This window comes from Choristoneura fumiferana, chromosome 13 (assembly GCF_025370935.1).
Source record: "Choristoneura fumiferana chromosome 13, NRCan_CFum_1, whole genome shotgun sequence".
Lineage (NCBI taxonomy): Eukaryota > Metazoa > Arthropoda > Insecta > Lepidoptera > Tortricidae > Choristoneura > Choristoneura fumiferana.
The window spans coordinates 831,920-843,170 of NC_133484.1; the positions used below are offsets into that span (position 1 = coordinate 831,920).

Genomic DNA, 11,251 nt, shown 5'->3' on the forward strand with positions numbered 1-11,251 from the left:
ATCCACTCATTATCATTACCATCAAAATAAGCAATTAGATGACTTATAAAATTTGCATTTATATGACATATAAATCGTCCCGATAGGACAGCAATTAAGCCTGTTTTACATGAAGACTAATGCTTTGGGGTGGCCAGAGATAAAAATGTAAATTTTGCAAGTTAACCTTCCTGCATTTGTCACCGACTTCGAGGGATCTCGTTGTTAGATAGACATCTCTCTGGAGAATCTTTTGGGGCGGGTGAAGCACAAAATGCTTGGGCATCTAATAATTTTTACCGGAAACGAAAAGCATCAATATAAATTAGCCAAATTCAGAGATACTGTGTTTCCTATATATACTTAGCGGTACAAAATTTGGCCCACCCTTCACACAAAAATACCGATTCTGCATACATTTGAGGGCCAGATTTTTTGCCGCAGATATGTTCAGGTCTTTTTTTATTGATCATTACCATAATGTCATCATGTATTGTCTCTACTTTCTGGGTAGTGAACGAAACCTCGAATAGAGTTCCATCTCATTTCTAATATTATAAATTATTTGATTAGACCGATACAAAAACAATGTAACTTACTTTTATAGATAAATACGTACTTAAATACATATTAAACATCCAAGACCCGAGAACAAACATTCGTACTATTTATATAAATATTTTCCCCGACCGGTGAGCGAACGAACATTTCCATACCCCACAAGATCAAAATGATACGTTTGAAAGACACATGGGAATGATAAAACATGTGTGTGAAAAGAAAAATGCTACAATCAATTCGGTTATCTCAGCAGACAAGTCTTAGGAATGCTTCTATCTGTTAAACACGAGTGTAAAATTTACAAGTCAAAACTCAAAGTTTCCTTCCCACAAATGTAGCATTTTGTTATTTAAATTTGTCGCCGAAACCAACGACATTCCGCCCTGTAGTTATTTATACGCATTTTCTTATTTTAAACCAGAAATATTCGGTGAGCAACTGTTAACATTCTTAGGGACAAAACTGTCCGCTTTCACAGTTCAGCTGACATTATTGTAGCCATTATTCCTGTGTGTAACGGGACACGCAGTGCAGGGTGTCTCCAAACATGTCTCTAACAAGGGTAAATTAAAATTCCTCACTTTATACGTCGGAGGGTCACCCTTATCCCGCTACTAAAGACTTTACACCTACCGGTTCTTGTTGCTAAGAATTAAATCCATTGCGTGTTATACAATAAGAGTAAAATCACGGTTGGTGTTTGCAGCAGCTATGGTTATTGTTGTTGACGATATGGTTGTTTTGTTATCACGTCTTTGTTGACACGGGGTTAGGTGTAGATGTAATTTATGTGGTACCTGGGACGTAGGGAAACAAGATTTTATTACGCAGTTGTTTAATTTCCAAAACATCTCCAAGGTTTAACCGTTGTGTTAATTAAAGTTAAACACCTGGATTGTTCCGGCTCGTATGTTGTTATGTAGATTTCAGTTTTGTTTGTTTTGCGGGAATTATAAATGTTAAGTATGTGGCTTGTGCTGACGCGCACTTGACGCTGTTACAACGACAATCTGAAGTTGCGACTTATTCATCTTTGTTTTACAAATCCTACTAATGTTAGAAATGTGATGTCTGTGGAAGTTTATAAGTCCTTGACGCTAAAACGGCTGGACATATTGGGATGATATTTACTATGTAGATAGCTGGACATCTGGAAGTACACACAGGCTACTTTATACCCTGACATCCGCACGGAATCAGAATAAAACCTCAAAATTTCAATCGCTACGATCAAAGACATTAAATTCAGCACGGATGTTTTATATCCAACGTTAATCAAATCTACAATGTAATTTTTGGGGATTCCCGTGGGATTTTGGTAATATTTCTGGATTTCATGTTTATAATCCGGGGTTTGGAAATTAAACACCCGGATAAAATATGAACAAGCTTTATTAACCACCAACCAACACTGCTACTGCTTATGCTAATTAATCTATTATAAGTGGCTTTTAAAATTAGTTAGAGGTAACAGGGTTTTAAATACCTAACGCTTGATCGATAACGCCTGGTGGGGTAGTGTACTGGAGTAAAATTTAAGTTTGGTGACGTAAAAGGGGGTCAAGGAGGAACAGACTCAGCTGCCGGGGTCCTGGCCGGGACGGAGCTGCCTCAGGAACACGCGTCCGATGCCCTGGAGGACCTCGCGTGTTCTATAGCCGGTACCAAACATTTCAATTCAACTGCCAGTTCTAAAGTAAAAGGGTTACTTAAGTGTTCTTGATTATGTTAGATTGAAATTCAGTTTTAGTCTGCGAGTCTAGTGCTAAAGTATTTTATGTGTATGCCCGCCCGGGCTCGCCAGACCGTGTAATACGGGGAAAGGCGTTTTTTGCCTGACGTTTGTTGCCTATTACGCGTCAGCTTCGTTTTTCAGCCTTAATTGAATTTGATTAGCCCCGAACCCTGATTAGATTTGTAGGGGTTATTTAAAGGGGTCGGCTTTTGCTAACGCCTGTTGCAATTGTATTAAACTTTTGTTTATATGGCAAACTAGTAAACGGGCATTTCTATCCGTTGTATCCTGAGTTTATCTCTTCGATTTCAACAAAATTTGGGAGGTAGACTCAGTCCATGATTCAGAGCTGGAAAAACAGGGTCTCCAGATGTGTCCCCAAAATATTGTATGGATGTGTCCGTTTTGTTACGAAAAATATTAAGAAAAATTCGCAATAAAACGGACACATCCATACAATATTTTGGGGACACATCTGGAGACCCTGTTTTTCGAGCTCGGAATCATGGCCTGGGTGTACCTACCAAATTTTGTTGAAATCTAAGAGATAAACTCAGGGTACAACAGTAGATAGAAATCCCCAAACACTGGTTAACTGGTAACTGAAACGCATTGGGAAAAAATCTGATTTCAAATAAAAAAAACCGCATTCAAATCGGTCCACCCGTTTAAGAGCTACGGTGCCACAGACAGACTGACACACGACACACATAGCGGTAAAACTTCTAACACCCCTCTTTTTGCGTCGGGGTTTAAAAATGATGGTGTTGAGAATGGAATTCAAAAAAATTAAATCAAAACATATAATTTTCTGAATTTCGATGGTTTTCGAGTATATTACTCGGTATCCTGATTTTTCACAGAAAATATATTTTCAAATGTTTTTTTTTATAATAAATAAGTATCATGGCATAGAACACTTGACACCAATAGACCTAGTCCCAAACTAAGCAAAGCTTGTTCTATGGATACTAGGAAACGGAAAAACATACTTATATAGATTTTAACATTTACTCGTAAATTTTAATGAAAGTTACTAATGTATTCTTATATAGATAAATACATACTTAAATACATATTAAACATCCAAGACCCGAGAAGATATTCGTATTATTCAAACAAATATCTGCCCCGGCCGGGGATCGACCCCGGGAACTCAAACTTCGTAATCAGGTTCTCTAACCACTTGGCCATCCGGTCGTCGTCGTCAGTTTGTTTGCCAAACCGTTTTATTTCCCAACCTAACTCCGAACCTAAAATTATATTCAGTAAGTGTATTTTTTAGAGTTTATAGAACACAGTAGGTAAGTAGGTTAGGTTATATTTGTTTTATGAAAGTTCAAAGAAAAATATGTTATCAGAGAAAATCGTGAGTTAAGAAAAGAAACATTTGGGAATAATATTTCGCCGAAAATATAGAGAACCCGTTTACTCAATTTTATTTCTTTGCCTTTTACGAGTATTTTATGTTTTAAAATTACGCTGCTAAGCTAAATGATACCTACATTTTTCCAGAGACTGATACACACTAAACTTACCTCTCATAAAGTAATAAACTAATTTTAATTAATCATCTACTGTTCTCTAAGCTAGACAAAACAAAGTTCAACTAAAATCATAACTAATTTCATCTACGATTCCGGGATGATCGAAAAATTCCCGTGGAATCCAAAATTGCATCGTGAAATTCATTGTAAATTAAAGTTGTATAAAAAAAGAGCCCGCGCTATCTCTTATCCTAGCGGTTGTTATGAACTTCCACACCACAAGGTGATGCCAGAACCAATCAATGCATGAATTTACTGATTGCTTTCCAACAAGTGACCCGCATGCCAGTTCTCCCCCGCCCTGTTATTTAAAAAATAAGTTTTTGGTAAAAAATATATTTTAAATACAAGCTTTTTCTGCCGATTGTACTTTTTGTTGACTGTACTTGCATTGCTATCCAAACTACAATTGCATACCAAATTTCAAGTCGATGCCATTAACCGTTCCTTGATTACTAGTTCCTTGATTATTTAGAAAGTAATTATCATTTATACTTGGATTATTTATGTATTGTATGTAAATTTGTGTATTTATGTATTTTATTTTATATTTAGTTATAGATATTTTAATGTTGTATATATGTGTTATATATTTATTATATATAGTTAGGTATTTGAGGTTTACATATGCATTTATATTTATTCAAATGTTTTGCTCTATTTGTCGATCCTTGTTTTTTGGATTGCTCCTCTACCACTCAAAGGTTGACTGGCAGAGATCCCTGCAGGGATAAGTCCGCCTTTGTACTTAACACAACTTTTATTTATGTAACCTTTTTGTTTTTCCTTTTTGTACAATAAAGAGTATAAACAAACAAACAAACAACCGTTGAAGAGTTCCGTCTTGCGGAGAGGATCCTGGCCGGACTACCAGGATGTCACTACTAGATTATTGTATTGTCACGCGATTTACATAAGTGTACCAAATTGCAACTCAATCCAACTAGTGGAAGTTGGACGAATTTAACTTGCAAGATTTGATTACAGACAGAAAGACAACGGGACAGGTGAAACTAAATAAAAGCTTGTAAAAAACCCGACTGCCTGACTTTTTACAGGCGTCACTTTGAAATTTATATACTTTATTTCTAAAAGAATCTAATGAATAATTATCTTCATATGTTGAAAACCTTCCATCCGCTTAGACTATATACAGGATGAAACTTTGAACGTGAACAAAAATTTGTGTTTCATGCTCAGTTAGTGCTGGACAATATGTAATGACTCATTTTTTGACAATAGTATGAAAAAATTTGCGTATTTCAAATTTAATGACAGTCATTCTAAGGAAACCGCGAATTTGATCCAACACGACAAATGGCAATGCATCATATTGTCCAGCATTATTATTATTATTTTCATATAATTATTTCTTTTATTTTATACTGTAATTATTTATTTTGAAAAAAATAACTTTCTGCCAAGTTTCTTGCGACTTGCAGACAGACAATGGGACAGGTGAAAGTAAATAGAAGCTTGTAAAAAGAATTTGAACCTGTGAGCATCATACGGTCCACATCATCCATCTTAAATGTCAGTGCACTATAGCGCTATATATCAACGCATGCGCTGAATGCACTTTTAATATGGATTTACGATCTACTAATGGATCGAGTGCATCCGACGCGGCTGTGTTTATTGTGAGTTATTGTCGATGATTATGGTAAATATGGATTTTAGCATTACATTTTGAAATTCCTGTCAGTTCCTGTGAGGCAGATATGTCAACTGCATGGGCTGGGGCTCCTGCTTAGTCACTCATCATCCCAGCCTATATATTCCCACTGCAGGGCACAGGCCTCCTCTCGTAATGAGAGGGCTTGGGCAGTAGTTCCCACGCAGGCCCAGTGCGGATTGGGAACTTCACACACACCGTTGAATTGCTTCGCAGGTTTGTGTGCAGGTTTCACGATGTTTTCCTTCACCGTAAAGCTCGTGGTAAATTTCAAATGTAATTCCCAAAACTCAAACTCACAACATTTATTGACAAGAAAACACACTACATCACAACAAAAACACAGTAAAACATAAATAGGAGAAGAGAGAAAAATTAGAGACGTTGTGCTGTAGTGTTGAGCCAAAAGGACTCAGCTCAGCTCATGAAATTCGAAAAAACTCAGAGGTGGGATCAGGGTTTGGACACGCATCCTCTGCTTGAGAGGGCCATAGGTCAAACCACTCGGCGCCACGCTCTCTGTAATTGTGAGTTATTGCCGATGATTATAGTAAATAAGGATTTTAGCACTACATTTTGAAATCCTGTCAGTTCCTATGAGGCAGATATGTCAGGACTTCTGCTTAGTCGCTCGCTATCATTTTAAAGCTTCGTCAGAGCTATCATAATATTAATAGCAAAGACCTGATATCAAATAAAAAAATCGGCGAAGAGCGTGTCGGACAAGCCAACAAATAAGGTTTCGTAGCCATTACGAAAAAAAGTAATATTTCTAAGGATTTCGTATTTTGTTCGGAATATTCCAAGTTTAGGTATATTTTATACATTAGGCTGCTATTTACTCTTAAACTAGTAATGTTTCTCAAGAAAACTACTAGACTACCGTCCTGATTTTTTTCAAATTTTCCCACCCAGTCCGGTTTAGATTTTAGAGGGGGGACGCTCGATTTAATGAAAATTTGTACTTTAAAGTTGAATTTTTTGTAAAAAAAAAACACTGAATCGAAAAATCGTTTTAGCAACTCCGTAATGGTTTTAAAAGTCCTATCCGACGATACCCCGCAATACATGTTGGATGAGAAAAAAAAACAAACTTTACGTCTATGGGAGGTACCCTAAAAAAAATTAAAATTAAATTTTTTTTGAGCTTTTTATTGTATCATTTTGTCGCATGATTTTAAATAATATATTCTTGCAAAAATAACCGCTTTCTAGCATTTAAAGTCCCTGAGAAAAGCCGTGAAGACAGACAGACAGACATGGCAAAACTATTAGGTTCTGTTTTTTGCCATTTTGGCAATGGAACCCTAAAAACCGCATTCAAATCGGTCCACCCTTTAAGAGCTTCGGTGCCACAGCAGACATACAGCTTAGACACGCAGACACACATAGCGATCAAACTTATAACACCCCTCTTTTTGTGTCGGGGGTTAAAAGAAAATTTTATTCCAATGAACTGAATCAATTACTTGCTCAACCGCGTTCATGCAGTTCCTCCACCTTCACACTGTAAAACACTAGAGAGCACACACAAATCACACAAAACCCATCTATCACCACCGCTCTACACTGACGCGTTTCGAACTCAACCAGAGCTTACCTTGCAGAGTAACACAACCAGAATCTGTACCGTGAAATGAGCAATTTTGTACCTTTATTTATATTGAAAAGATCCCTTTTAGGATAGTTCGCCTTTGTACTCATCTGGTTGTTTGTTTTGTTGTTTTTTTTTGTATTTTTTTTAATGTACAATAAAGTATTTACATACATACTACATACATACATTATGTAAAATCTTGGAAACCTTAAACGATTTACAACTTATGCACTTGTTTTACCCGCGGTTTTCGCATGGAGTACTATTCGATTTGGTTTGAATTGGCTAAGTAAAGTTTTTTGGAGAGGCGCTAATTATATTTTTTTCGATAGTCGACGTCTTAATAATCGAGGAACTGCAGCTCTTTTATTTTTATTTCCTCTTATTAATTAGAAATATTTTTTTAAGTGGTCGATATGACGTTTGTGAGATTGAAATTGCAGAACCGTTGAGGGCTTAGTACTTAGTAGAAACAGTAAAAAAAAAAACGAAGTCAACTGTCACTGCTGTCACTGTCAAGTAGAATCTAACCTAAAACCGTTTTATTTACTTTGCGATTTGGTGCGATCAGTGTTTTTTGGATAATTTTTAAAGACCTCTCAGCACAAACTCAGTACTTTAAAATTTGCCGCATTTCTCCACGACCTTTGCATGATAATTGGACCACGATTGGATAGTTTCGACGACTATTTTGGCTCTGCTTCTTCGACAACGCTATCTTGCAGTCTCGACGACACTTGGCTTGATATTTGGACTGCCTTACGAGTAAATTCGAATCACAGTATCCCTACAATGGATTCAGACGACTCCGACAGTATTCGAGTTGAAATGGAGCATTACAGAAATGTTCTCTAATGCTTTGTACGTTGGTCTATGAAATACAGACGAGATTTTCAGAATTCTGCGTATTTATGCATCCTAGTCTTTACAAGCGACTTGGTGCAAGTCAGCTTCATCTTCCACTGCAAGTTGCTCATCAACAACATGATTATACGAACCCTCTAGCCCTTCAACATCAAACACAGCAAAGGAGAACATAACAGAAGGGAGAGATATCGTGTTTTTTTACCAAAACAATAAAAAGGACATGGTCTCAGTAAGAGTCATGCTATACATTAAAATATTTATGCACAAATGGGTTTATATTCTTTATTTCAAAGTGTATTGAAGGAAGAGTTTCTGCTAAATCATTTACAGAATGAAGTGGCTTTGTGTGGCTACTAAAAAGGGGGTGATTCCATATAAAGTCATAGCGACCTTGAGGTTACATGTGAAATGCGTGATTTGAAGATTAAAAGAATCCGTATTTTTGAAGCGTCTCTGTTATTAACCATAACCACATAAAATTATGTAGACAAAGCTGTCTTATTGCATGTGTTTTAGATAGTTTTAGTTAATTTGCAGAGTAATATAATAAAAATGCAATAATTTATGTTTTATTTATTTCATAAATGTACAAATTATCATAAAAACGTTTAGCATAAGCTAAACGCATTGCATGTGTTTTAGATGGTTTTAGTTAATTTGCAGAGTAATATAATAAAAATGCAATAATTTATATTGTTTTTATTTCATAAATACACAAATTATCATAAAAACGTTTAGCATAAACATATGTCTCAAAAGACCTGATTTATTGGAACATGTATATAATATTCCTGGCAAAGGGTAATTTAAAAACAAGTCGTATTTTTAATAAATTAAATATTGTGCCATCCCCATAAAGGCATTAGAAGTACTACTAAGAAATACAAGGAAATATAACACAAATATTATAGGTCACTATGTGTTAAACCGGGATTTTAGTTTACTTTTGCATCAAAAGATGTCACTATCTCGTCTCAAGGAAAAGCTGAATCGCGCTGTAAAGATTTTTCCGGCAGGCTATAAAAGGGCTGTCAATCATATTAAACTTTTCATTTCCTAAGCAACCATGGTTTGATTAACTTGTGTGTTATATGTGTAAACAATATGCGTACCATTGATCATAAGTTATAACAAAACCGTGGTGATTTACTTGTATTTTTAGTACTTGTACTTGTGACAGTGACCCTAGATTGTATTGTTTGTTCTACCAGTTGAACTGGATGTGTGTATATATACTAGCTTTTGCCCGCGGCTTCGCCCGCGTGGAATTCGGTTGTTCCGCGCTGTTCCCTCGGGAACTGTTTATTTTTCCGGGATAAAAAGTAGCCTATATCACTCTGTGGCCCATAAACAATCTCTATGCCAAAATCACGTCGATCCGTCGCTCCAATGCGACGTGAAAGACGGAGAAACATACAAACACATACACTTTCGCATTTATAATATTAGTATGGATATATATGGCATTCAACCGTTTTATTTTGTCTGACTCTAATACATACATGACCGGGAATCGAACCTAATCAAAATCTCTGTGAGCAATGTTACAAATTCTGCACATTTTTTCGTTATTTTTGATGATGTAAATCATAAGTGAAAAGAAACATATTTTACAAGATTTTATTCGACTTGCAATGTACGAGTATGTATGTATTATAATTATAAACCAAAATGAGAATACAAATTTAAAGTACCATTAGCTTAGCACAGCAGTACTTATACTGATTACAGATTAGATGACAATGCAAGACAAGTATAGTCAACAAAAAGTATTGTGAGGAAAAATAAAAGCTTACACAAATAAAAACCAAAAATGATATTATTAAGAAAAAAATTTTGCTGACTGTACTTTTTATCGACTGTACTTGCATTGTCAACTAAAAATACATTTCTGTATTAAGAGATTGTCATGTTCAAAATTACATTTCCGTGCTAAATCTTAAATCTATTCTATTCTCTTCCATTAACCATTGAGGAGTTTCGTGGTACTTCTATGCCTCTTTTTTTATGGAAAAATGCATGTCCTTGGAAAAAACAGGTTATGCTCCTTCACTGGCTTTTTCTTGCAACCAAAATAAAAACACCAATGTGTGTTTACATCCACCTGAAAAAAAGATCAAAATTATTATAAATCCTTACTTATATTTAATATTATAAACGTGAAAGGAACTCTGTCTGTCTATCTGTTAACTTTTCATGCTTCAACCGCTGAACTGATTTAGCCGAAATTCATTATGTAGGTAGTTGGAGTCCCGAGGAAGAACATAGGCTACTTTTTATCTCACAGTTTTATCCCGAAAAAATACATAGTACTTGCAGGAAAGCAATAAGCGAATTCTTCGTAGACAGAGTCGCGGGCAACAGCTAGTTATAATATAATGTTTCACTAACCACAGAAATTTTACTCTATCATAATATTTACCAGCCAATGCAGAACAACATCACCTGTCGCATCAATCACATTGTCAGTTGATATCTAAGTAAATGGTCACAATATAGGTAATATGTTTTTGTTATTCTGTGCTCTCAAACAACTTTGGTCCGGCAACATATTCAACTTTTGATGCCCTAAAATGTAATGTAAAAAAAATAGACAAGAAACTGTATTGATATACTTTTGTACTTACGTTCATCCATTTTACCGGTGCGGACAAGAGTGCTTTATCTCCTTTGATTTCGGCAACATTGTATACTTATCACTGGTGTCAAAATATTCTAGACTCATAGCCATGTGTGGCAAGTTCCTTGAATCTGCTCGCACAAATTCACTCATTTCGTATTGAAAGGTGAAGCCGCTAAAATAGAAAATATGGTCCAAAAGTCAAGCCAAGTGTCGTCGAGACTGCAAGATAGCGTTGTCGAAGAAGCAGAGCCAAAATAGTCGTCGAAACTATCCAATCGTGGTCCAATTATCATGCAAAGGTCGTGGAGAAATGCGGCAAATTTTAAAGTACTGAGTTTGTGCTGAGAGGTCTTTAAAAATTATCCAAAAAACACTGATCGCACCAAATCGCAAAGTAAATAAAACGGTTTTAGGTTAGATTCTACTTGACAGTGACAGCAGTGACAGTTGACTTCGTTTTTTTTTTTAGTGTTTCTACTAAGTACTAAGCCCTCAACGGTTCTGCAATTTCAATCTCACAAACGTCATATCGACCACTTAAAAAAATATTTCTAATTAATAAGAGGAAATAAAAATAAAAGAGCTGCAGTTCCTCGATTATTAAGACGTCGACTATCGAAGAAAAATATATTTAGCACCTCTTCAAAAAACTTTACTTAGCCAATTC

At 35.7% G+C, this 11,251-nt stretch overlaps 1 long non-coding RNA gene across 1 annotated transcript; it reads right to left on the reverse strand.

Annotated features, from left to right (window-relative positions):
• Positions 1–8,170: 8,170 nt before the first annotated feature.
• LOC141434552 (uncharacterized) lies at positions 8,171–11,243 on the reverse strand. The gene is made up of 2 exons (XR_012452064.1): positions 10,589–11,243; positions 8,171–10,065 (listed from the first exon to the last, which is right to left on the reverse strand). It is a non-coding gene; the product is annotated as an uncharacterized lncRNA (long non-coding RNA).
• Positions 11,244–11,251: the final 8 nt, after the last annotated feature.